Source organism: Triturus cristatus, chromosome 4_1 (assembly GCF_964204655.1).
Source record: "Triturus cristatus chromosome 4_1, aTriCri1.1, whole genome shotgun sequence".
Taxonomy (NCBI): domain Eukaryota; kingdom Metazoa; phylum Chordata; class Amphibia; order Caudata; family Salamandridae; genus Triturus; species Triturus cristatus.
The window spans coordinates 678,465,690-678,490,080 of record NC_140585.1 but is presented as its reverse complement, the minus strand read 5'-3'; the positions used below and the strand labels follow the sequence as shown (position 1 = coordinate 678,490,080).

The following is a 24,391-nucleotide window of genomic DNA, read 5'->3' as shown; positions in this document are numbered from 1 at the left end:
TACCACTGTTGGCTTACAAGCCCCCGAAACCTGCCGCGTGATACCTCTCCAAAACAAATCTCAACTTCATCTACTTTGAGTGATGCAAGATAATTTAATAATTTGATAACTAGGAAATCAATTTGCATTTGCAGAAAAGAATATCAAAGCTTTACTTAGTTCGGTACAAAGGAAGCTAGCACTAACAAACACCTGACAATGTCTGCTTGCAGGAAACACACCTTCGTGAAAAAGAGAACACAAATTTGAAATAAAAGGTACCAACTGAAATTTCCTGTTGCACAATTAATTTCAAATCTGTGTGTGCATCTATTCGGATTAATAAAAATGTTAACTGTGCCATTAGAAGAAACGCAGAAATTCAGAAGGGAGAATTGCTGATATATGCCATAAGGAACTGGGGTTGCATTTTATAGGGGATTTTATTCGTGCTCGCCCTGCTCTTTTTTGGCTGGCGATTTGAAAAAATCCTGCCGCCAAATTGACCAGGGACATTATTGAGGATTGTTTACGTTGTGATAAGGGCATGGCCATTCCCTGGCTCTCAGGGGTGCTGAGTGCACTTCACAGCGTGAATTTCCAAAATGCTTTCTTAAAACCCACCACCACTACGCTTCCATCTAAATGTGAACTTAAAAAAGCACTATATATGTTGTTCAGTGCCGAAAGGGCAGCGAGAGTGTCTATGAAACCTAGCGTCTCTAGATATCTAGCTCGCAATCTTTTAACTTACCCTACACCCAGCTATTTAACTTTCCCAATGAGTCACTGGGAGCGAGGCCTTATATTCCGTCTTAGGGCAGGTACCATTAAATATGCTCTTAGTTTTCCGCTATGGAATTATAATGATCAATGTGTTGAGCCATGCCCTTATGACTGTCGAAGTGAGCTAACAATTTTACACTTTTTATTTTTCTGTAAATTTTATATCAAGTATATTAAATGGTTTTTAACTCCGTATTTTAAAAAATTAAAACCAATTAGCCTGGAACTTGCATTTTCGATGATTTTGACCCTGGACGACCATGAACTTGTCTTTCGTGTGAGCTCTTTCTTAAAAACTGTGGTTCGTGCTCGATTAACAATGTCTTAAAATTTGTATGGTTTGTTGTTTTTACTTTGTAAACAGCATCACATTGTGTATTTTGTAATGTTTACTTTTACTTACTGTGCTTTTATGGATTATTATTGATCCGAATAAGGTTTCATTGACTGACTGACTGAATTGCTGAATCGAGTTATGTATCACACACCATCATAGTTCTTGTCAACATATATTTTCAGTGTTGGTTCTATTAATTCGTTTACTAAACTAAAGAATGTTTTGGGGATTTAAAATAAAGGACACACCCTTGGAGAGGGATTTTACTAGGTGTCGTATAAACACTTAAATAGATTTGCATCTCATAACATAATTTTGAGATGGTTGCTACCCTGCTTCAAAGTATGGACATCTCTGGGCTGGTGCGCATTTGCTGTACTTTTTTATTGTTGAAAAATTATTGAAAGCAGCTATTAATAGTAAAATAGATAAGACTGCGATATTGAATCATGAAATAACTATGTTGCGATTCAAATGCATTGTCGAAAAACAGCATTTTAAGTCTGCTCTTTTGTCTGTTAATAACAGAACGATGGGTTGTAGGGTGACATTAAAAATCGCATGCTTAATAATATTGATTCAGTAAAATATTATTATGTTTTATGGCGTGCTCTAAAAGCTAAGCTCATTATTAGTTGCTTTAATCACAAGAGAACAAATGACCTCCCTTTGTTAATTTTCTTTCTGATGGGTAAGAAAGCTGCTAAACGTCTCCAGTGCAAGGAGGCGCTGCATGCGTTTAGCTGCGTAGCTGGGAAGACCAAGTAATATTGGGAGCATTATATTTAGTGTCACTGGAGTTAGTGACAACAATGCTGCCAGTTTTCACTCCAAACTGCCACACAGACTAACAGCGCAAATGCAGAGGTCATATCCAACAGGAAAGAATACCGAGGGTAAGTAACATCTTATGGCTGTAATTACTCCCAGAGATTCTTTTTTATCCATCACTCCCGTGGCAATTCAAAAGGAAAATGAACAACAATATCAGCAAATCACACAGCTCTAATAAACTGGAATTGCACACTCTTCTTTCTCATCCATGTCACAATGCCAGACAAAGAAATGCAATGAGGCCCATGAAGTGCTTCACACGGTGTGTGCACTGGTACACCAAGCAATAAGGTGGCAGCCTTCACTTTCAGAATGAGCGCCGAAAACTAGCAGTTTTACAGAATAGTTCATAGCAGTGTTCGATGTACAGACATCCAGTTAGAAATGGTTTCCTTCTTTATTCCTTTCCGTAAAGATGGGCCATCAAACTACAAAAATATTGTAATCTATTCACAGTTCCATGCATGGAGACGCTAAGAGCTCTCCGCTGGAGCCTCTCCCCTGAGAGGGGCGAGGAGTTGGAATGAAAGATGGCAAAGAGATTATTTGAGAAGGGTGGAATTACGACTCGACCTTAAGCAAGAAAGAGGGCTGGCTTCACTTGCAGGGTCAAATTATCCTTGAGAAAGAAAGGAGGATGAAGGAAAGTGCAACTTCCTTAGACTGTCAGCCGAAGAGAAGGTCCTATTTGTCCTGGTTAGACCCTTGTACCCTTATTAAGGGTCGAAACATCATCGACACAGATGGGTAACAAACAATCATCACACGTTATTGTGACTGTCTTGAGAAGCATAAGTGGCTGTTTGTTACAAACACATCAGCCTTTCAATGGTGTGTATTGTTTTTGTGAAGGGTGTCAAATTGGGGGCAAATTGCACTATTGGGTTGTTTGTCTTTTTGTTTGTTTGTACGGATATAATAACTGAAGAGATACATTGATCTCCATTTACTAGGACTGTGGTGGTCCGTCTCAATTTATTGATACTAAGGCATTCACTCCATGAGGTTATTTAGCCTCCCAAATAAAAACTTTTTTTTCTAAATGATACCAATGAGAACCACAGTTGAATATAAAGTGTATTATACCCAGGTTCCCATGGGTTTAAGGGTTGCTCTTGTAGCAAGAATAATTAAAGAATAGGAAAGCAAAGATTCGAACTGAGACTCCACAAGGAGAGTGAGATCGAAATTAAGGCCTCGTTGAGGCACTTGGAAGGGGACAGACACCATGCAGCAAAGAGCAACCATCTGCTTAAGTAAATGGTACATGTGTAAGGAAGAACAGGGCATCAAGAACCTGTGCTGGTGACTTATAGGCAAAAAGAGCTAACCACTCACGTTCAAAGAGAGGTGAATCATTGCTGCCCCATGCAACAGCGCTCTCTTTGCTGGAGGGGGCTCCTGTGCATTTGATACCAGGCGCCATGATGTTATGGGCCGTGTGGTGCCTCTGGCAGCCCCCAAACACTCCAGGAGGCCCAGGCGGCCCGCATGGCTAAATTCTGCATCGTCTCAGGGGGAGGCCAGGCAGCCACCTGGAGATGATGCAGTCCCCGCCTGCCACTATATCGAGGCCGGCAGCACCTGAACCTGACAGCGCCGCTCTCAGCACTGGCCGGCAGGTCCTGATCTGGGCCTCCCGCCACGTCGGCTCACGATACCCGGTGATTCGCCGGACCACAAACAGCCCCCCATAGCCCATGGTGATGGTCCGGGAGCTACCAGCAAGCACACCAGTTTGCGGCCACGGGACACGACTAAACCCTTGAGCCGCTACATACTGCCAGAGCCACCGTCTCCCACAGGCTGCACAAGTACGTCATCTTCTGGTCTGCAACAGGCCCCCGCCAATGTCGGTGTGCCCCGGGAGATAGCCGCTGGACAATGAACTCCCCAGGTCCCGCAGGACTCCTCCAGATCTGGATGGGTCCAAAAAGCAGGTTCAAGTGCAGTGTGAAACAGGATGGAGTAACATTAGTGGGTGACCGCTGGGAGCTCCCTTAGAATGAGGCCACCATATTTGCAGTCAGGCCACGCCCCCCACTTTTCAACATTTTAGCTCAATGTTTTACACTATTTGAACTAAATTCACAATCTTTTGATGCCAGATTCCAGAAATGAACAGCTAAAAGAGGACTTAATTTGTGTATACCTGAAGATTTTTATTCATGGCAACGCACTGTCATCCTTATGCAGTGATTTTAATAACCTTTAATATATCTAAGCTCGTTTTTGCGAAAATATACAAATTATGCAGCACATGGAAGATGGATGTGGAGAGTGCACTAAACTCATATTTATGTTGCAGCACAACTGAGTTTTTCATAACTTACCTTTCAAAAACTCTGATATGCTTATATTTCACCATACCCAAACCTATGTATGGTGCACAAGAGCTTTGGCCGCATGCAGTGGCATCTGGCTACTGGGCCTGAATGAATATATAATACACAGATATCGATACCGCCTGTGCCCTTATGATTAGGTCACACTCTCAAATGAAAAGGCATTTATTTGTGTTTAGCTAATAACTTTGGAACGGTTTAACAAATCTACACAAAATGCCCCCCCCCAGAAATAAATACAAGTTCATCCACTTTTGCTTCTTCCTGGAATGTTTTGTACAGAGAAAAAATAAGTGTGGTCCCAAAAATGACTCTTCCAGTGTTAACTCCCATAGAATTCTGTGCTCCTCGGGATGTAGTTCAGTGGAGCTGTTATCTTAATACGATGCAACTACCATAAAGAGCCACAATAAAAAACTCAAGTCATGCCAGACGATTTGATGCTCACACTCCAGCGGTTACAGATGTAAGATGCCTGCTGCCCTGCAAAACAACTAAAACAATAAAAAGGACAGCAGATATTAGGAATTAAATGAGGAAGATAAAGTGTACTTTTCAGATGTGAATTCGTCTCGGATATATTCCTAAGGAGGCAGAAGGATACACTCACACAGCCCACAGAAAGGAGGAGAGACTAGAACACTCATGTGGGCTGATGCAAAAAGAGTGTGGCATTATCTGAAGTCAATGGTTTAAGGTTTTGGAACCAAACAAGCCAAGGGCCGCACCAATGCATCTTAGAGCAGTGTTTCTCAAACTGTGGGTCTGGAAAGTCTCAGAAATAAATGAAAAAGCCTTTAAATTATGTGTTTATCTTGTCACATTTGCCGTATTTTAAGGACAGAGGTCAACTGTCAGGCTATGTCCTCTAACAAGTCGTTGCTTATTCTTTTAACATGGGGTTGATAAGTCAGAGGAGTTTTGAAAGTGGATTATGTGACAATCTTAAGGAGGTCTTTTTTGCAGCAGCACAACAAAATGTAAATACCTGTATAAGAAATTCAGGCATTCAGCAGTTAGGAACAAGACCTCTGACCTCTGGTCTGAGATCTGCACTCTCCCCAGCAGCTCTGCTGTGTTTGCCTCGCCGCTGACTCCATTTCGCCTCCACCTGCCTTGTGTTCGAGGCCGCTGCACTCCGCTCCTTGCTGTGCCCGTTTCTTGCCTGCTAGTTTGTTCCAGCCTGGTCAGTACCACTCGCTGTGTCCTGCACGTTTTTTGCCTCTTTTTTAGTGCGAGTGTACTCCTCGCATGGTTTAGGATTTTAACTTCTGTGCCCAGTGTTTGTGCCGTTTCCGGAGTTTTCCTGAGTGTCCCGCCGCTGCTGCCCCTGCGGCCCTTCCCCCCTGCCGACACTGGTTCCCGCCTCCCAGCTTCACGTCCCTCCCCCTACCCAATGGCAGCCGCTGAGCGGTCGTGCAGCGGACGCGTGCCGCTGGCATGAAGGCAAGCCTGTCTGCGCCTGTCTGCGACCAGACTGCGGCCAGCGCCAGGAACCCTGGACCTCCGACCATCCACCGCTAGGACTCAGCGGCCCTCCACGCACTCAACCTGGAGGGAACAACCTCTGCCAGCGTTCCACACCGAACACAACCCACGACCAGTTCTCCTGCCGCCACTGCAGCCAGACCTTCACCACCGCACCCGCCACCAACGCCCTGAAGTGCATCCGCCTCTACGTACGCTCCCTGCACGCACACACACACACACACACACATACCATAGAGCTTTGGAACCTCCTAAACACCCTCTCACCAGATGTCACCTTCTTTAGAGAATCATGGACCAACGCCTCCTCCCCCCGACATCGCCATTCCAGACAGATACAAGATCCAGAGGAAGGACCGCCCCAACCACCCTGGCGGAGGACTCACCATCACACCCAAAAACTCCCTCCGCCTCTCCACATCGAGCGACGCCTTCCCCGCTGCCGCACATCTTCATTTCCAGGTCCAGACCAGCCCCAACTCACGCTAAGTGGCACCCTCGCCTACAGACCCCCTGACCCCTTTTCGCCGACACCATCACTGACCTCATAGCGCCCCACGCCATCGCCTCCCTGGACTACATACTCATCGGAGACCTAAACTTCCACCTCAACAACCCCAGCGACCCCAACTCCACCACCCTCTTGGACAACCTCGGACTGAAACAACTCGTCATCACACCCATGCATCTTCGCAGGAGGAAACATCACCCCCTTCAGCCACAACACAGAACCCCCATGGACTGACCACCACTGCGCAAACTTCGTCGACAAACCCAAGGCGCCAAAACCATCTCCACACCCTCTGCGAAGGAATTGGAGCAGAGTCACCGAGGAGCAGCATAACTCCACCCTCAAGAGTGACACCCCCACCGTCGCTACCGATGCCAACCTCGCATCCAGGGAACTTCACACCTGTATCTCCAAGTGCGCAGACAAGCTCGCCCCGCTACGCAATGACAGACAACGCCCTAGGAAAGCCACCTGGTTCACCGCCAAACTCCAGGAAACCAGACGCACCTGCAGACGCCTCAAGAAGAACTGGAGAAACTGCAAGATGCCTGAAAACCACGGCACCTACAAGAATGCAATGACGGAATACCATCAACGCATCAAAATCACCAAAAGAACCTGCATCCACAACAAAATCCTCCCCAACTCCAGCAATTCCAAGGAACTCTTCAGTGCCATTCAGGAATTCACCAAGCCCCCAGCGAAATCACGGACATCCCCCCTCCTAGGACATGGGCGACATGCTCGGAATTTACTTCCATATGAAAATCAAGAACCTCTACCTCGGCAGCCCTCCAACCCCCACGAACCAAGCCAGAAACCTCGGCATCATACTTGACTCCTCCCTTTCCAAGACCCGACAGTTCAACGCCGTCGCCTCCAGCTGCTTCACCACCCTACGCATTCTCCGTAAGACCTTCAAATGGATGCCCCCCCACTCCTGAGTCAAGGAAGACAGTCACACACGCACTAATAACCAGCAGATTGGGCTACAGAAACGTCCTCTATGCCGGCATCAACAAGTCTCTACTCCGCAAGCTCCAGACAATACAGAACACCGTAGCCAGACTCGTACTCGGCATCCCTCGGCACAAGCACATCAGCCAACACCTACGGAACATCCACTGGCTCCCCATCGAGAAGAAAGTTACTTTCAAGATACTCACCTACGCGTACAAATGTCTCCATAACACCGGACCCTAATACCTCACCAAGAAAATTGCCTTCCACGTACCCAAAATAAACCTCCGATCCACCGACCTTGCCCTCGCCGAAATCCCTTGCATTTGCAGAACCAGGACAGGGGGAAAGAACCTTCTCCTACATCATGGACAAGACCAGGAACGAGCTCCCAATCGACATCAGATGCGACCCCTCGCTGAACACCTTCAGAAAGGCCCTCAAGACCTGGCTCTTTGACTGAACGGAACTGCTGAAACCCCCCCCCCCCCATCCCCCCCACCCCCCTCCCCCACCCCAAAGCCTGGAGACTCTCACGGGTGAGTAGTGCGTTTAGAATTTCCCTGATTGATTAGGAATGCAAAAATGAAGTAGATTTTTTTGTAATTCTGAAGTGTGCTGGAAGCAGATTTTAATTGCCTCAAAATAAATATGGCCACTTTAATTGGTGATGGACAAATGATAAATATTCACAGAAAACCCATTACCACACATCATTTGAGTACTGTATGTTATATACTGTTATCAGTAATGCTGTATGTTTGTTCAAAAGCGGTGGTCATTTCAATGGAATATGTGCTGTCTGTAAAGGACAACAAACTACCACACGATGTTTTAGTTACATTGAAAAAAAAATCCATTCCATTCATCCTTCGCCGCGGGGGAGAGGGGGCGGCGGCGCTGTGCTTGTGACGAGCCCAGCTCGTCATGAGGCACAGTGGAGCTGTGCTCATGACGAGTTGAGCTCGTCACGACTCCGCCCACTAATTGATTCTCCCGCACAGGCGGGGAATCAATTGCGCGTGGGCGGAGCGCGACCTTTATGACGAGCCCAGCTCATCATGAGCACAGCTCCACTGTGCCTCATGACAAGCTGGACTCGTCATAAGCACACAAGGGGTTAAAGGTAGGTGGGTCACGAACGTTTGTCATTCTAAAAAGTGGGCTGTGGTTCAAAAAGGTTTGGGAACCACTGCCTTAGAGCGCTAATGCATCAAATACAATACGTTAACAATGAGCGGTGCAAGAACCATTACATGTCAAATCTAAAAATGAACACATTTAAACTAATTATTTTGCGTGTGCTCTAGGACTGTTAACAATATTCCAGTACCGCCAAAAAGTAAATAAGGCCTGCTGTTATAAACTGAAAAAATTACTTGTTGCTGCACCATGTTCCTTCAAAAAAATGTTTTTTTGTAATTTTCTTTTTTTTTTTGTTTTTTGTTTTTTTAGAGTTTTATATAGCGCGAACTAGACCCCAGACATTGGGTATCAGAGCGCTTTACATGAGCACCAGTTTCGTTAGAGATGGCACATTTTTGAAAGCACAGGCAGATTAAGTGATTTGCCCAGAATCATAGGATGTTGAGCGTTGTTGCCGAGACTCGAACCTGGTTCCCCAGCTTCGAGGTCGACCGCTCTAGCCGTAAGGCTGCATCCTCTGCCTATTCTGTCTTTTTACATGCTAGAATCTATGATGGGCTATGTCACATCCGTTTCCACTCCTCACACTCCAGAGAGGTGGCAAGAAGCGGATGTGCTCAGGAGGAAACAACCACACTTCTTGCAGGTTAAGCGAAGGCATATGTTGGCCACCGCAGAATAATTTATAAATTGACAAATGGGTTTATTCACAGAGACCCATACCATAAAAACACCCTAATCCCTAGTCCCTAGCGATGTCAGAGGCAGGCACATAGTCGTGTTCAAACTAGCAGACCTGCCCTTTCTCATTCCTACTGCAGGTCAACCTACACTGTAAAGGAAGCAGTGCAGGAAAACCACTATCCCTAAACATGCCGGGCTGTGTGTTACATTTTGTCGCACGCTGAACAGCAACCAAGTTTTATAAGCAGTATTGGGGTTGATTCTGAAACATATGGCAAGCAGTTGAATTTAAACAACCCAGGCATAATTAAAAGTAAGTAAGAATGAAAAAACCTACCAGAGGAGGAAATAGTGATGAGATTCTTATGAGAAAAAGAGAATGGCTGCATACATCATGGGAATATCTAACTTAATAAATGTAATGCACTCCCCCATGGTCCTGTTTCTCCAGGAAACACACCTATTGAGAACATTCTGCCCTGCCCTGTCCTGTCCTGGCCCGCTTCAGCAAAAGGACAGTCTTCCACTCCAGCCACACCAGGGGATCCAGAGGTACCGTGATCCTCAGCCACTCCCACACCGGCAGTGTGGGGTGGAATACCCTAGCGAAGGGACTTTTAGATGGGGCTCAATAGAATTTTCTTTGTGTATATATCCCCCTCACAGCTAGTGGAACCCAACATACTGACCTCAACTCGGTGGTCATCGGCCTCACACCAGGACGCACTATAATCGGAAGCGAGTTCAACTCCATAGCTGATCCCAGACTCAACTCTGTCGGTTTGTGTGCTGTTGCACTGCGTAGGCCCTCACTCTTGACACAATGAAGAACCGCCCTCGGGCTCTGCAATTTTTAGTGAGCTTGGCATTCTCGTGAGGCCGCCTACACTCACGTGTCTGTGGCGCACAGAAGCCTTGCCAGAATAGACTATACTGTTCATGCCTGACATTGATCTATTACATACTACAGGGACGGCCATCCTCCAGAGACGAATTTCTGATCACGCTCCCATTGTGTAGAACTTTGGACTCCACAGAAAAGCTTCAGACCCATGTGGCAGCTAAACTCGTGGAACTTTTGAGACCCCCAGTGCACCCAGCACTTAAAACAAGAATGGGTTACATACTTTGAACCATAGCAGCACTCGGCGGGCTCGCCCGGAACAAAGTGGGCGCCAGGGAAAGCAATCATGGGAGAGTGTTCCTCACAGGTCAAGGGAAAATACGCTCTCAAAGGACAGCAGATCTGGAATTAGTCTAGCTACATTAGAAATGCAAACACTCCTGGATGGGTAGCAAGCACACAAGATGTTAATTGGTGGGGGTCCAGACCTCGTTACAGCAGGGGTGCCTTGAGGAGGCCAAGCAGTGTTGGTGCGCAATGACGGGTCCATGAATGGGGCGCATAGACCAGGTAGCTGCTCCACTGGCTGGCTCCCCTTGATACGAGCTACCGGTTAAACCGGAAGATCCAGAACCCTGACAGTGCCCCGCTCACGACTACTTTGGAGGCCATGATAGTGTTTGCTGCCTACTACTCCACTTTATATGCTAGGCAGCATCAGGACCCACACAAAGTCATGCAGCTTCTTTTGACAGACCTTCCACTCGTGAAACTGTCGACTACAGACAGGAGACGATAGAGTAAACCACCACCTACTAAACCTATACAGGGAGGTGGTGATGAAGGGCCAATCCATCCCCCCGCGGATCTGGACCTTGCTACTATCGTGCAACGTCCTCCTATTTATGGGCAGCTGTCTTCTCCAAATCCTGCATCTTTGTGGCGGGACATCCAGTCTCTGGGTTAACTGGATCCATTTGTGCCTGGTCCTCCTCAATGGAGACACCTCAATAATCAACTGGCAGCCCCAGCTCACAGTCCCATGTTTTTGTTTTCAATACCTGGGTGTCCACATTGCCCTGTAGCCAGGCAGGACATGGAGCCTCAATCTCCGCCCTTTAGAGTTCCAAACCCGCCAGGACATGGCTAGATGGACCGATCTACCACTCAACACTCCTGGGGCGAGCGGCTCTCTTTAAAATGATGATCATGCCTTGACTTTTAAATGTCTAGAAAAACTTGCCCCAATCCATCCCACAGACATGGTTCAAGTAGCTCACTGTTCATATTGGCACTTTCTTATGGAGGAACAAACCTTTCAAAATCACTGTTAAAAAAATGCATTCAGTCTACATATGAAGGAGGCATGGAAATGGTCTACCGGAAATGATACACTGGGCTTCACAGATCCAGGTGCTCAACGACTGGCTCTTCAGAGGGCAGGCAGAGCCTGCCGTCTGACTTGCGGTATCCCTTATTTGCTGACACCAACTTGACAGCCCTATTTATGGTGACTCCATTCTAGTCTTGCTGCCTGACTTGACACATGTACCTGTTCTGAGAAGACTCTGGTGAACCAACTGGGACCGGAGACCTACGCAAGAGACCCCGCCCCCACTCTTTGGCACAGCACATGGCTTCTACAAGTGGCCCGCATGGAAGGATTTGAGCGCTCTGACACCATTGGCATTTCGAGACTGGGCAACGTCTGGCGCGGCTCCCACATGCTCTGCGGAGCTCCAAGCCGAATTCTCCCTGCATAAGATAACATTTTACAAATACATACAGCTGCGCTATGCCCTAGCAAATTGCAACACAGCACTGCAATCGATCTTCCCGAATACAACCCCCTGCAACCCAATATCAGTATGTGTCCGCTGAGGAAGGGTGAAATTTCAGTGATGTAGAAGTCACTAGTCGCCAACACTCAGACCCAACTCACGACCTTTGAGAGAACGGTGGGAGGACTGGGTGTCCCCTTTGGACGAGTGACTGGGGCAATACCAAGATGGTAATTTTGCCTCGCCTACACCTCATCACATTAATTTACCTCCACCTAGCCTATCTTACTCCTCAACAGCTTGAAAAAATGTGAATGCTCATCACTGTGACTTGCCCCAGATGTGCCAGTGAGGACTGTGGGTTCATGCCTATGGTCGGGAGTGCCTAGATACTGCCCGATACCCGAAAGGGATCTTCTTGGCACTTTATTGAATCCTTGAATGCCCAGCTGATTGCTCCCCCTGAGTTCCTCTGCCAGTGATCCGATAGGAAGAGGGAGAACCCAGAGGGGAGCACACCTTGGTGGAGGCCACAGTTGCTAAAAGAGAGATTGTGCACATCTGAATGTGGCTCATGCCCCTTTGCAAGCTGACTGGAGAAAGGCAATGGACTGGCGTGCAAAACTAGACAAATCTGTATACACAGCAAGGGGATGTCTCAACAAGCACTGTAAGATCTGAGAAAGATGGTGGGAATGCTATAAAATACTTGTCCCTTGAAGACTGTACCTGAGACTTTGCCCAAATGGGGGTCGTGATACCGGTTAATTGGTCTAAATGTAGTGCTCTAGATGTATGTATCTGCTTTTCTTTTGGTTCCTTCACTCCCTTTTTATGCTATGTTCTGCCATGTTTCGTCAGATATGTAAACTCAAATAAATTTGCTTTATCAAATAAATGAAATTTCTGAACATAAACATCACAGATTGAGAGGTAACTATCTTCTATTAAGCATAATTCTGTGCAAAGATGGACCCACCTTTATCATGTTTTGACAAACATTCATCAATCAATCAATCAAGCGTTTGTTAAGCGCGACTACTCACCCGTAAGGGTCTCAAGGCGCTGGGCGTTGGAAGGTGCAGGTTCCAGTCCATCAAGAGCCAGGTTTTGAGGTTTCTTGCGAAGATGGGGAGCGATGTTGTCTGTCTGAGGTAGAGCGGAAGGGCGTTCCAGGCTCTGGCCGTGAGGAAGGAGAAGGTGCGGCCTCCCGATCTGGTCTTTCTGGTGCAGGGGACCACGGCGTAGAAGAGCTGGGCTGATCGTAGGGTCCTTTGGGGTGCGTGGAATTTGAGTCGGCTGCTCAGGTTTGCTGGTCCGGTGTTGTGGAGGGCCTTGTGTGCTTGGGTGAGCATCTTGAAGGTGACCCTAGCCACGATGGGGTGCCAGTGGATTGTGTGCAGGTGTTGGGAGATGTGGCAGTGTCTTGGCAGGTTGAGGACCAGTCTTGCGGCGGCGTTCTGAAGGTTTTTGTTTATTCCAGTGTAGAGTGCGTTGCCGTAGTCTAGTCTGCTGGTGACCAGGGCGTGAGTGATAGTCTTTCTGTGTTCGAGGGAGATCCATTTAAAGGTCTTACTTAGGAGGCAGAGGGTGTGGAAACAGGAGGACGAGACGGAGTTGATCTGGCGGTCCATTTTGAGATCGGAGTCCAGGATGATTCCCAGGTTGCGTGCGTGGTCCGTGGGGGTGGGTGGGCATCCGAGGGCGGGGGCCACCAGGTGTCATTCCAGGCGTCGGGGTTTGGGCCCATGATGAGCACTTCTATTTTGTTGGTGTTTAGTTGTAGGCAGCTTTTTTTCATCCATTTGGCGACGGCTTCCAAGCCTTCTCGAAAGTTGTGTCTGGCGGTGTTGGGTTGTTTGGCTAGGGAGAGGATGAGTTGGGTATCGTCTGTGTATGACACGATGTTGAATCCGTAGGTTCTGACGATGGGGGCAAGCGGAGCCATGTAGACGTTGAAGAGCGTAACGCTGAGGGAGGAACCCTGGGGGGCTCCGCAGGTGTTTGGTGTAGGGTCCAAGATGAAAGGGGGGAGTCTGACCCGCTGCGTTCTGCTGGAGAGGAAGGAGCGGATCCAGTCGAGGGCATTGTCCTGGATCCCTGCGCTGTGGAGTCTGCGTATTAGGGTGCGGTGAAAGACTGTGTCGAACGCCGCTGAGAGGTCAAGGAGGATGAGGGCTACTGTTTCTCCTTTGTCCAGTAGGGTGCGGATGTCCTCGGTTGCGGCGAGGAGGGCAGTTTCTGTACTGTGGTTGTTTCTAAAGCCAGATTGGGAGGAGTCCAGGATGTTGTGCTCTTTGATGAATGTGGTGAGTAGGCTGTTGATGGCTTTCACAATGACTTTCGCTGGGAAGGGGAGCAGGGAGATGGGTCTGTAGTTATTTAGGTCAGTGGGGTCCGCCGAGAGTTTCTTCAGGTGGGGGTTGACCTCGGCATGTTTCCAGTCATCGGGGAATGAGGCAGTCACCAGGGAGCAGTTGGTGGTGTGGCCGAGCATGGGTGAAATGGTGTCGGCGTCTCTGTTGAAGATGTGGTGGGGGCAGGGGTCCGTGGGGGCCCCGGAGTGGATTGACTTCATTGTCTTCAGTGTGTCTTTGGTGGTGAGGGCAGTTCAGTTGTCAATCGCTGGCTTCAGGGTGTCGAGGATGGTTGGTGAGGGTTCAGTGTGTTGGTTGTCTTCGTCGAAGTTGTCGTAGATGCTCTTGATTTTGTGCTGGAAAAAGTTGCTGAGTTTGTCGCAGAGGTCTTGTGAGTGAGAGATGTCCATAGACTCACTGGTGGGTTGGGCGAACTCCTTGATGATGTTGAAGAGTTCTTTGCTGTTGTGTGCGTGTGTGGAGATCTGTCTTCAATCGCTTTTTTCCTCGTTTTTCTGATGAGTTGGTGGTGGGCGTTGGTGGCGGCTCTGAAGTTGTTGTGGGCTTCTGTGGATCTGGTGTTCCTCCAGGCTTTTTCGAGGCGGTGGCAAGTGTGTCTGGACTCTCAAAGTTCGCTGGAAAACCATCTGGCTTTCTTGCCATGGGTGGTGGTGTTTTTCTTGAGGGGGGGCTATGGTGTTGGCGCTGTTGGTGAACCATCTGTACAGGGTTCGGGCTGTGGTGTTTGGGTTGTTGCTTTCCACGATGATTGGGGTGGAGTTGCTGAGTGAGGAGGTGAGCTGATTGTCAGTGATTTTGGTCTACTGATGAACAAGTCCCTTTCCTTCAGTGAAGATCTTTTAAATTCATCCTAGGCACCAGACTATCAGAATTTTTCCAGTAATTGTTCCTGTGCATCATCAAGTAGTGCCACTTTACTGCCTCTGGAAGCAGCGGCATGGAGCAGTATATAATTTGTTTTGACCCTCAGATGCAGATCACTCATAACAGACTGAAAACCTGACAGAGTGCATGCAATACCTAACTTGGGACCTTTTTAAATCACTAAAACACTACTCCGCAGAATGAGGAGGAAGGATGGTGATGAAGAATTGACAGAGTAACCACCAGAAAGTTCATTGCTGAAGGTGACTTGTTCTTCTGATGGATACTTCAAACTGCAGATTTGGCACCTTAGGAATAGATTAACAAAGCAGTACCTCCTAAAAGCAGACGGTTTGGAAGTCCTCTAGAACTAAGCAGCTAAAATGGCCCTATCTGCAAACTGAGAATTGATGCAGTAATGCCTAGTGAAAGTATGGACAGGTTCTCATCTGTTCTCCTAGCAGATGTCCAACAACAGGACACCCCTCCCAACTGCCTTGGTAGCTGCATCGGTTCTGGAAGAATGTGCCTGAAGACTCTCAGGAGGCTCTTTCCTGGCCAGGACACAGCATGCTTTTATGCACACGATCCATCTGGATATGGACTGCTTTTGGATGCCCCTTCCTTTTTTAGCACCAGCAAAACGAGTAAAAAGTCAAGCTAAACAGTGATCTTTTGTGCACTCAATGTAAAAACTAAGGCCTCTTTTCAGGTCCAACTGATGAAGCCTCTCCTCTTTAGAGGGATGTATTGAAGAAAAAGTGGGGAGAGTGATGGACTGTCCCACGTGAAGGGTAACACCACTCAGCAATCTCAATGAACAACTGCGAGTAGCCGCAAAGGAGGTGCACATCAAGAAATTTAAGATCAAGTTACGATCCCAATGGAGCTAAACAAAAGGCACATGGTGCAACATGCAAGTTAGCCCTTTTAAGAAACGCATCACAACTAATGGACATAAATAATGGAGGTTGATCAGGCAAATAGACTGACAAATAACCTTTAATGGTGCTCACAGCAAAGCCTTGACAGATTAGTGACAAAACACATCAGAACATCTGACAACTTGGCCTTAAGTGGATAAACCTGAATGTCTCCACATCAAGTCACGAACTGCACCTAATGACCACAATAAATGGAGTTGGAAGAAGGGGATTTAGCCCCTAGAATAGCATCCACTATTTCTGCAGGCATTTCAAAACTGCTCAACTGCTTCTGCTCAGTCTCTATCGAGGTTCAGGACATTCAGGGGCACAACCCTGCCTTATTGCTGGGACCCCCCCCCAGGCAGTAGACGTAGAAGAGGTCTAATGCTGAGGCTCAGGAGGTCTAAATACTGCACCCTGTTGCCCCAATCGGGGTCTATCAGGATGACTAGGGATTCACCCTCCCTGACCACTTCAGACATCGGGGAGAAATTAGCAGAGGTGTGACGGCACACAGGAGACCAGAGTCCCACTGCAGGTGGAACACGTCTCTCAGGGAGACTCAAGGTGGAAATTCCAGTAAGCACAACACTACCTGTAAAAGCAAAGAGATCTATCCAAGGCATGGCCCATAGGGTAAAGTTGCCTTGGACCACCCCGGGTGCAGGTGCCATTCGTGATCCACCACACTGTATCTGCTGATCTTGCGTGCAGACATTGAGACAGGCAGCTAGGTGGTTGGCCTTCAGAGAGATAATTGGAAGGTCCAGCCACCACAAGAGTCTCAGCTCCTCCAGGAAAAGAGCCCACAACCCCACACCACCCTGCTTGTTGCAGTACCACCTGGTGGCTGTACTGTCCATCACAGATTTCCTCTTGAAGGAGGAAGAAAGGCCTTTGGGATGGATCTCCAAAAGATTAATTTGGTTCTTCTGCTCCTTTGAGGTCTGAAGGCGACTGACTTCCCTCTCCCCAGGTCACCGTCCCAATTAACATACAATCCACCGATCGCTACTGTGAGGTCTGAGTGGGATAGGGAGAATAACCTTCAGCAGATCAAGTTGACCTCTGTCAGACACCACTGAAGGTTCCATGGTTGCCTTCCTTAATACAGATGTTATCAGGGAGGCAATCCCAGTGCTGGGCCCATTGCAGAAGCTTCTTCTGAGGAACTCACATGTGCCACCAGGCACAGGATACTAGCGGGATATATTAGGCCAAGTAGCCTCTGAACCATCTGCACAAGGAGCAAGCCCAAAACATCAGGATCACACCCTGAATGTCTCAGACTCGCTACCTGGGTGAAAGGGCCTTGAAAGTCATCATGGCCAGGATGCCCCTTTCCAGATCTGGGGCAGTGAGAACGTGGGCTAAGGTCAGCAACTTGTACTTGTTCTTCAGAGAGGTGGTGTTCAGAAACCAAATGCCTAATAATGGCCTCAGTCCTCTTTCCTTTTTGGGGACTAAAATGTTTTGGGAGTAACATCACCTTCCCATATCAATCTCAGGAACCCTCTCTTTGGCCCCCTTTGATCAATAGTGTTTATCTTAAACTTTTCCTTCGCAAGTCCAACTCAGGAACTCGGTCTCTGGCCTCTTTGATCAGGAGTGATGGAAATTCCTGGGCAAGGATGGAGGCACGGTCTGTCGACAGCTGAACAAAAACAGATGGAAGTAGAGGAGCAGAAGATGGGAAAAAGGAAAGTGTAATTGAACAACCAGCAGCACCCATTGGGTAACTATGTCAGTCTGGCATGTAAAAAAAATCTGCCCCCTAGCAGCTGTGCACTATTATGGGTAGTGGAATCAAAGCAGCTTGAATGCAGTTGTGACAGGCAACTAGGAGGACTGCCGTCCTTGGTGGTGACGTGTCCTCTGAAACTACACAAAAGCTGTAGGGGTATGTTGCAGAGGGTGCGAAGGGTAGTGATGAGACATCGAGAATATCTTCTGAATTTTCAGTATTGCTGGTGGAATAGTAGGACCTAATGATGGGGCTGTAGCCTGGCGGTCTTTGAAGTACTCCAGCACAGAATCAGCTTTATCTTCAAAAACCGTGGCGCCATCAAATGGCCTGTCCATAAGGGGCACTTGCACTTCACGAAAACATGTGGTACGTATCAAGGCATGATACCTAATAACCACACTGGTTCTCAAGGTCTGTAGTATCTAGGGTGGCTTTCAGCACATACTTATCTACGTCCGGTCTGTCTTGGATTGTTTAAGCAAAGTATGTAGGAATTTTTCAGGAAAGCAGGCACGATCTCATTGCGCTCATCAAAGAGGGCAGCATATAGCACTCCATCAGACAGACAGCATTCAGAGACCTCAAAGCCACACTGGGAGAGGAAAAGACTCTCTTCCCAAATGCATTATGTGCTTCAATTCCCCACCTGGTAGAGTAGTAGTAGGGAACGCTTAGAGGTTAACCTTGTTGATGGAAGCCTGAACCACCAGGCTCTCAGGAGTCAGGTGCTGGATCAAAAAAGTGGGGGCCTCAGGGGTAGGCCAATGAAAGCTAGCCTTTAACAACTTACTGGATAAGTCAAGAACGACTTGGATTAGGTCGCCATCATGGTCTCTGTCAACACTTCGGTAACATGAAGTAAGGTCTCAAAAATAGCAGCTGTCGGCGTGTGTGAGCAAATGCTGGGAAAGTTACAGATCCAGGGATTTCAAAAGGTGAGGAGTCTGTGGTTAGACGTATCCATCGGAAATACAGTTCTCTGTTCTACTGTAATGTTGAAGTAACCATGGCAATCCTGGGTTATCATGGCCATCAACAGTAATGCCTTTTCTTCACTTCTTTTGTCAGTGGCAATACTTATATGTTAACTTGGGGCCATTTCTTTTCCTTACCACCTGACCATACTGCCTCCAAACCACAAGATGCATTATTAATACCTCCATGTTACTAAGCAGAGATACCTTCCTGACAGCTGCAAGTATGTCATCAGTTCTTGGAAGAAATTACTTCTGATCCTACTTCTTTAACGAAAGTAGTTCACAATATTGTAGCTTTTATTACATGTTGGACAAGTCCTTGGTAGGTGTAAAGGTCGTGGTTCGTGACCTGTACCTACGCAGGAGGAGCGAAAACAACTGTTTTTTGTTTTAAGAAACCCCTCACCCACCTACCTAGTAGGTGGCATGCTTCATCATCGGGATCCAGCTGGATTACCAAGTGTAATCCAGCTGTGCTTCTACGCCTGAACTACAGCGGAGCTGGGTTTTTTGGGTGAAGTGTACAGTGCTATGTGCAGTGGAATTATATGCTAAAAATGTCTCTACTATGACAACCCAGGTCATATCATTGGTAGTATGTCCCTCAGTTAAGAAGTGATCTGTCAGTTTTGTACTGTTGCGTTTGCAGCGGATATTGCTGCGGTGATCACATATTCTGGTCTTTATTTTGCGACTTGTCATGCCTACATATCTAAGTTGACAAGGGCATGTGATTAGATAGACCACGTTTTCCGAGTTGCAATTAGTATGTCTTCTGATGTGCCATATTTTTCCTTGTTCCAGATGTAGGACTTTGGTTGTTTTTGTTAGGTGGCAGACACTACAATTACCACATGGGTAATGACCTGTGACGTTTGGTAGACCCCAGGCATTCAGCGCAGTGTTGCTTGTTGGGATCTGTTTTTTGGGGCGTATAGAAACCAAACTGTCTCGTAGATTTTGTGACCTTTTGTAGGAGAACAGTGGTTTTTCCCATTGTAATGTGCCAGACGTAATGATTCTCCAATTACTCTGGATTAGTTTGGCGACTTTGTTTGAGATAGCATTGTATGTGGTCACACAAGTCAGAGGGGGTGTGGATTCTATTTGTTCTCTGCTTTACAGTAGGCTTTCCCGGTTCTGATTTCTAGCTCTTTTTTGGGCTTTCTTGATAATATGGTTAGGGTATCCTCTATTCTTCAACTTTGAGGAGAGGGAATCTGCTTGTGATTTGAAAACTGTTATTTTGCTGCAGTTGCGTCTCAATCTAAGATATTGGCCGCAAGGCAAATTTTCCCGCAGTGGTCTAGGGTGAAAACTTTCAAAGCGGCGCAAACGTGCTGCCCATTGAACTACCGTATTGTTGAAGAAACAGTGTGCCTTCATATTCAAAAAAGTTATCTTTTAGTGCTAATTCAGCACATTCTAGGACAAAAGATTTTGGGGTCTTGTAGTGCCATTCTGTGTTGTCCAGTGAGGAGCGTAGTACCTCCAAGGTGTCGTCTTGAGGTAGGCTAGTGTATAAGCTTTCTATATCCATGCTTACTAAGATAGATGTTGTGGGATCGAATTGAAGGTTATTTATGTGGTTTAGCAGGTCTTTTGTGTCTTTCAAGTAAGCAGGTGTTGCCTGGACTAGAGGTTGCAGAAAAATCACAAAAGCGGGACAGTGGTTGAAGGAGTGAGCCGATTCCAGAACTATTGGTCTCCCAGGTGGGGGAATTTTGTATTTATGAATCTTTGGGATTGTGTAGAAGTATGGTATCTTGGTGCCCCCTGATGTCAGGAAGGATGCTTCTTGTTTGCTGATGTCTCCATTAGATTCTGCCTCATTTACCAGTATGTGTATTTTGGTCTTGAGGGCGAAGCTTGGATCATGTTCCAATTTGCGGTAATTTTTTGTATCATCCAGGAGGCGCAGGCATTCAGTGTGGTAGGCATTTTTGTTTTGTAAAACTATGTCCCCTCCCTTATCTGCTGGTTTAATGATTATGGCCTCATTATTCTTTAGTTCTTTTATAGCGGCAAGCTGTTTTGCACTTGTATTTTTGAAATTGTTATTTTCAGTGGTATTTTCAATCCCATTATAGATAGCTTGTTCAAAGGTTAATATTTCCACTGGAGTTGTATGTCACAGAATGGCACTATAAGACCCCAAAATCTTTTGTCCTAGAATGTGCTGAATTAGCACTAAAAGATAACTGTTTTGAAAATGAAGGCACCCCGTTTCTTCAACAATAAGGTACTTCAATGAGCAGCACGTTCGCGCCGAGTGTGGCCGGACTCTGTGTCAAATTTGGAAGCAAAACATATTCTTAATCCCCAGTCACCTTCTATTAATGATATAACATTCTATAAGAGATACATAGATAATGTCCTCCTAATCTGGTCCAACACTGAACATAAACTACATGATTTCTTGAAATGGATTAACACCTTGGACCCCAACCTAAAATTTACACATGCCATAAGTAGAGAAAGCATCACTTTCTTGGATCTAGACATAGAGGCACTCAATGGGGGTCTTAGTACCAAAACTCATTTGAAACCAACGGCGAAAAATTCCCTATTACGCTTTGAAAGTTTTCACCCTAGACCACTGCGGGAAAATTTGCCTTACGGCCAATATCTTAGATTGACACGCAACTGCAGCGAAATAACAGTTTTCAAATCACAAGCAGATTCCCTCTCCTCAAAGTTGAAGAATAGAGGATACCCTAACCATATTATCAAGAAAGCCTAAAAAAAGAGCTAGAAATCAGAACCGGGAAAGCCTACTGGAAAGCAGAGAACAAATAGAATCCACACCCCCTCTGACTTGTGTGACCACATACAATGCTATCTCAAACAAAGTCGCCAAACTAATCCAGAGCAATTGGAGAATCATTACGTCTGGCACATTACAATGGGAAAAACCACTTTTCTCCTACAAAAGGTCACAAAATCTACGAGACAGTTTGGTTTCTACACGCCCCAAAAAACAGATCCCAACAAGCAACACTGCGCTGAATGCCTGGGGTCTACCAAACGTCACAGGTCATTACCCATGTGGTAATTGTAGTGTCTGCCACCTAACAAAAACAACCAAAGTCCTACATCTGGAACAAGGAAAAATATGGCACATCAGAAAACATACCAATTGCAACTCGGAAAACGTGGTCTATCTAATCACATGCCCTTGTCAACTTAGATACGTAGGCATGACAAGTCGCAAAATAAAGACCAGAATATGTGAACACCGCAGCAATATCACTGCAAACGCAACAGTACAAAACTGACAGATCACTTCTTAACCAAGGGACATACTACCAATGATATGACCTGGGTTGTCATAGAACAACTAGACTCAGAAACAAGAAACATACAAGCTCTGTTATTAGAAAAGGAACAACGCTGGGTATATAGACTCAACTCATATTAATGGGCTAAACGATAATGTACCATGGAATAGCATACAACGAAAATAGTCAGGTGTGGGTGCTTATTCTACAAGTTTCCTTTTTCTCTGGCTAAATTAAACTCACTCAACTATCTGTAGAAACCCCAGATTACCCCATTTGTAACACACTTGACGGAAGTTATGGACAATAACTCTAGAAGCACCTGTCACCTGTCCAAACTAATTTAACATTAGACTGATCAAACACAATGGAAGAGGTATGAGGCAATCTTATCTGCACCTATTATTAGAGTTAGTCAAAAGTTTTACAGATTTATTTCGGGTGCTTGAGGATCTGAGATTCAATACCTCTAAATCTCCAATTAAGTTGTACACAAGAAAAATATGATCCAGCACACCATAAAGATTATATATAATATAACAAGCAAATTCAGACAGAAGTAAGTCCAATCAGCAGGTTCCGTTTTAAACGGAACCTGCTGATTGGACTTACTTCTGTCTGAATTTGCTTGTTGTATTATATATAATCTTTATGGTGTGCTGGATCATATTTTTCTAATTTAACATTAGACTCTACAAGTGTTCATACATTTATATTGCCTAAAAACAAGATTTTCCTCACATTCAGATTGATGCCCCGTTGTTGGTCATTTGGACCCTGTAACTAGTTTCAAAAGGATTTTTTATTCACTCCCCTTTCTTTAAACAACATTGTGATTGTCCTTCTAAAAATTACATTCTAATAATTACATTTTCAACTGAGGGAGGGCAACGGAAACGAGCGAAGAAATAAGTATTCACCAGCGGCACCAAAATGCACCTGTGCTGTGCGACACTAAAGCCGTATGTGAGCGTTCTACCTTCACACACGCATTCACGTTCTCACGTGATTGCCACCTCCTACTTGAACAATCCACTACTTCCGCATCCCACAACGGCGGGATCCGGACTACAACGTAGGTTCATAGGTCCTACAGCTCGGAGACAAATGTGAGTAATCAAAGGCATCACCCCCGGAAAAGACACAAGTCGGTTCTCGGCTATCTTTTTCATTTTCAAACGCCCGTAAGGTTTCCCGCAAATACTGTTTCCGGGCACTCTGTTGATTTTTTTCAGGGTCCAAATACCGGGCGTGCATTTGTAAACCGGATCCATGATGCAGTTAACTTACTGAGCTAAAGTGAGGCCCTTCCTATGTCTGTTTGTTTGTCAGTTAACACGTCCCGTATGTCTTTTAATGTTGTATGTTTTCCAGGGGTTTATAATGCGCCATCACGAGTTACGTATTTGTTTTTTCAAAATACACCATACGAGGTGCCATAACGCGTATTTTCGCTCGGAGCAAAAACTTAACGCATCCTGAGTACTTTATTAAGAAATCTATCCACAGTTCACAACTACACAACACATCACTCTCATTTAATAGTTGGGTGGCTGTGTTATCTACCTAAAACTATTGGGGCACATTGTAGCCACGCTTGGTTATTTACCAATAGTCATCATGCATGCCATCACCAAGTCACATGCATGATGCTTTCTACATACCAGTCCCCACTACTCTACGCACATAGGAGCGCACCACAAGTAAGACATGCATGATATACCAACAAACTAAATATGACAATACAAGTTTTATTATGCTCTTCTCCTTCGCAGGTATACGCTGCAGAGGATCTGTAAGTAACAAGATCCCACTACACTCACAACGCACTGTAGGGCGTGCGTTGATGCTCACACTTACGTGCCCTATTTTTGGGTCACGCACCTATGGTCCTGACGAAAGCCTCGAACATTTTTTGAAGGCTGAAACTAGTAGACCTACATCCCCCTTCTTAATAATTAAGATATAAAGGTTCAAATTAAAAACCTTCACCATATCTTGTAAATATTTTTAACTCATGTCCTAGGACCCTTTCAATAAAACTTTCACAAGGGAACCTCCTAGAGACATTTTTAGCATATAATTCTACTGCACATAGCACTGTACACTTCTCAAAAAAAAACCCGCTCCGCTGTAGTTCAGGCGTAGAAGCACAGCTGGATTACACTCGGTAATCCAGCTGGACCCCGATGATGAAGCATGCCACCTACTAGGTAGGTGGGTGAGGGGTTTCTTAAAACAAAAAACAGTTGTTTTCGCTCCTCCTGCGTAGGTACAGGTCACAAACCACGACCTTTACACCTACCAAGGACTTGTCCAATTTGTTTATTTAATGATTACCCAGGGAACAGGACAAGCAGCCTTCCTACTTTTCCTCACTCTCTTTTTGTTTTGAAGCTTTTATTACATGGACAACAGTCATTGGAGGATCTACATTTTTAACTATCACTCTTCTTTAAAGTGTGAGAATTATGTACTTCACTTTTACGTAATCGAATTTGGAATGGACTAATAAATATGGCC

The 24,391-nt window shown here is 46.0% G+C and overlaps 1 protein-coding gene across 3 annotated transcripts in view; it reads right to left on the bottom strand.

Moving 5' to 3' along the window:
• Positions 1-24,391, bottom strand: part of ASZ1 (ankyrin repeat, SAM and basic leucine zipper domain containing 1) — a 1,654,265-nt gene that overhangs the window by 545,026 nt on the left and 1,084,848 nt on the right. The window lies entirely within an intron of this gene.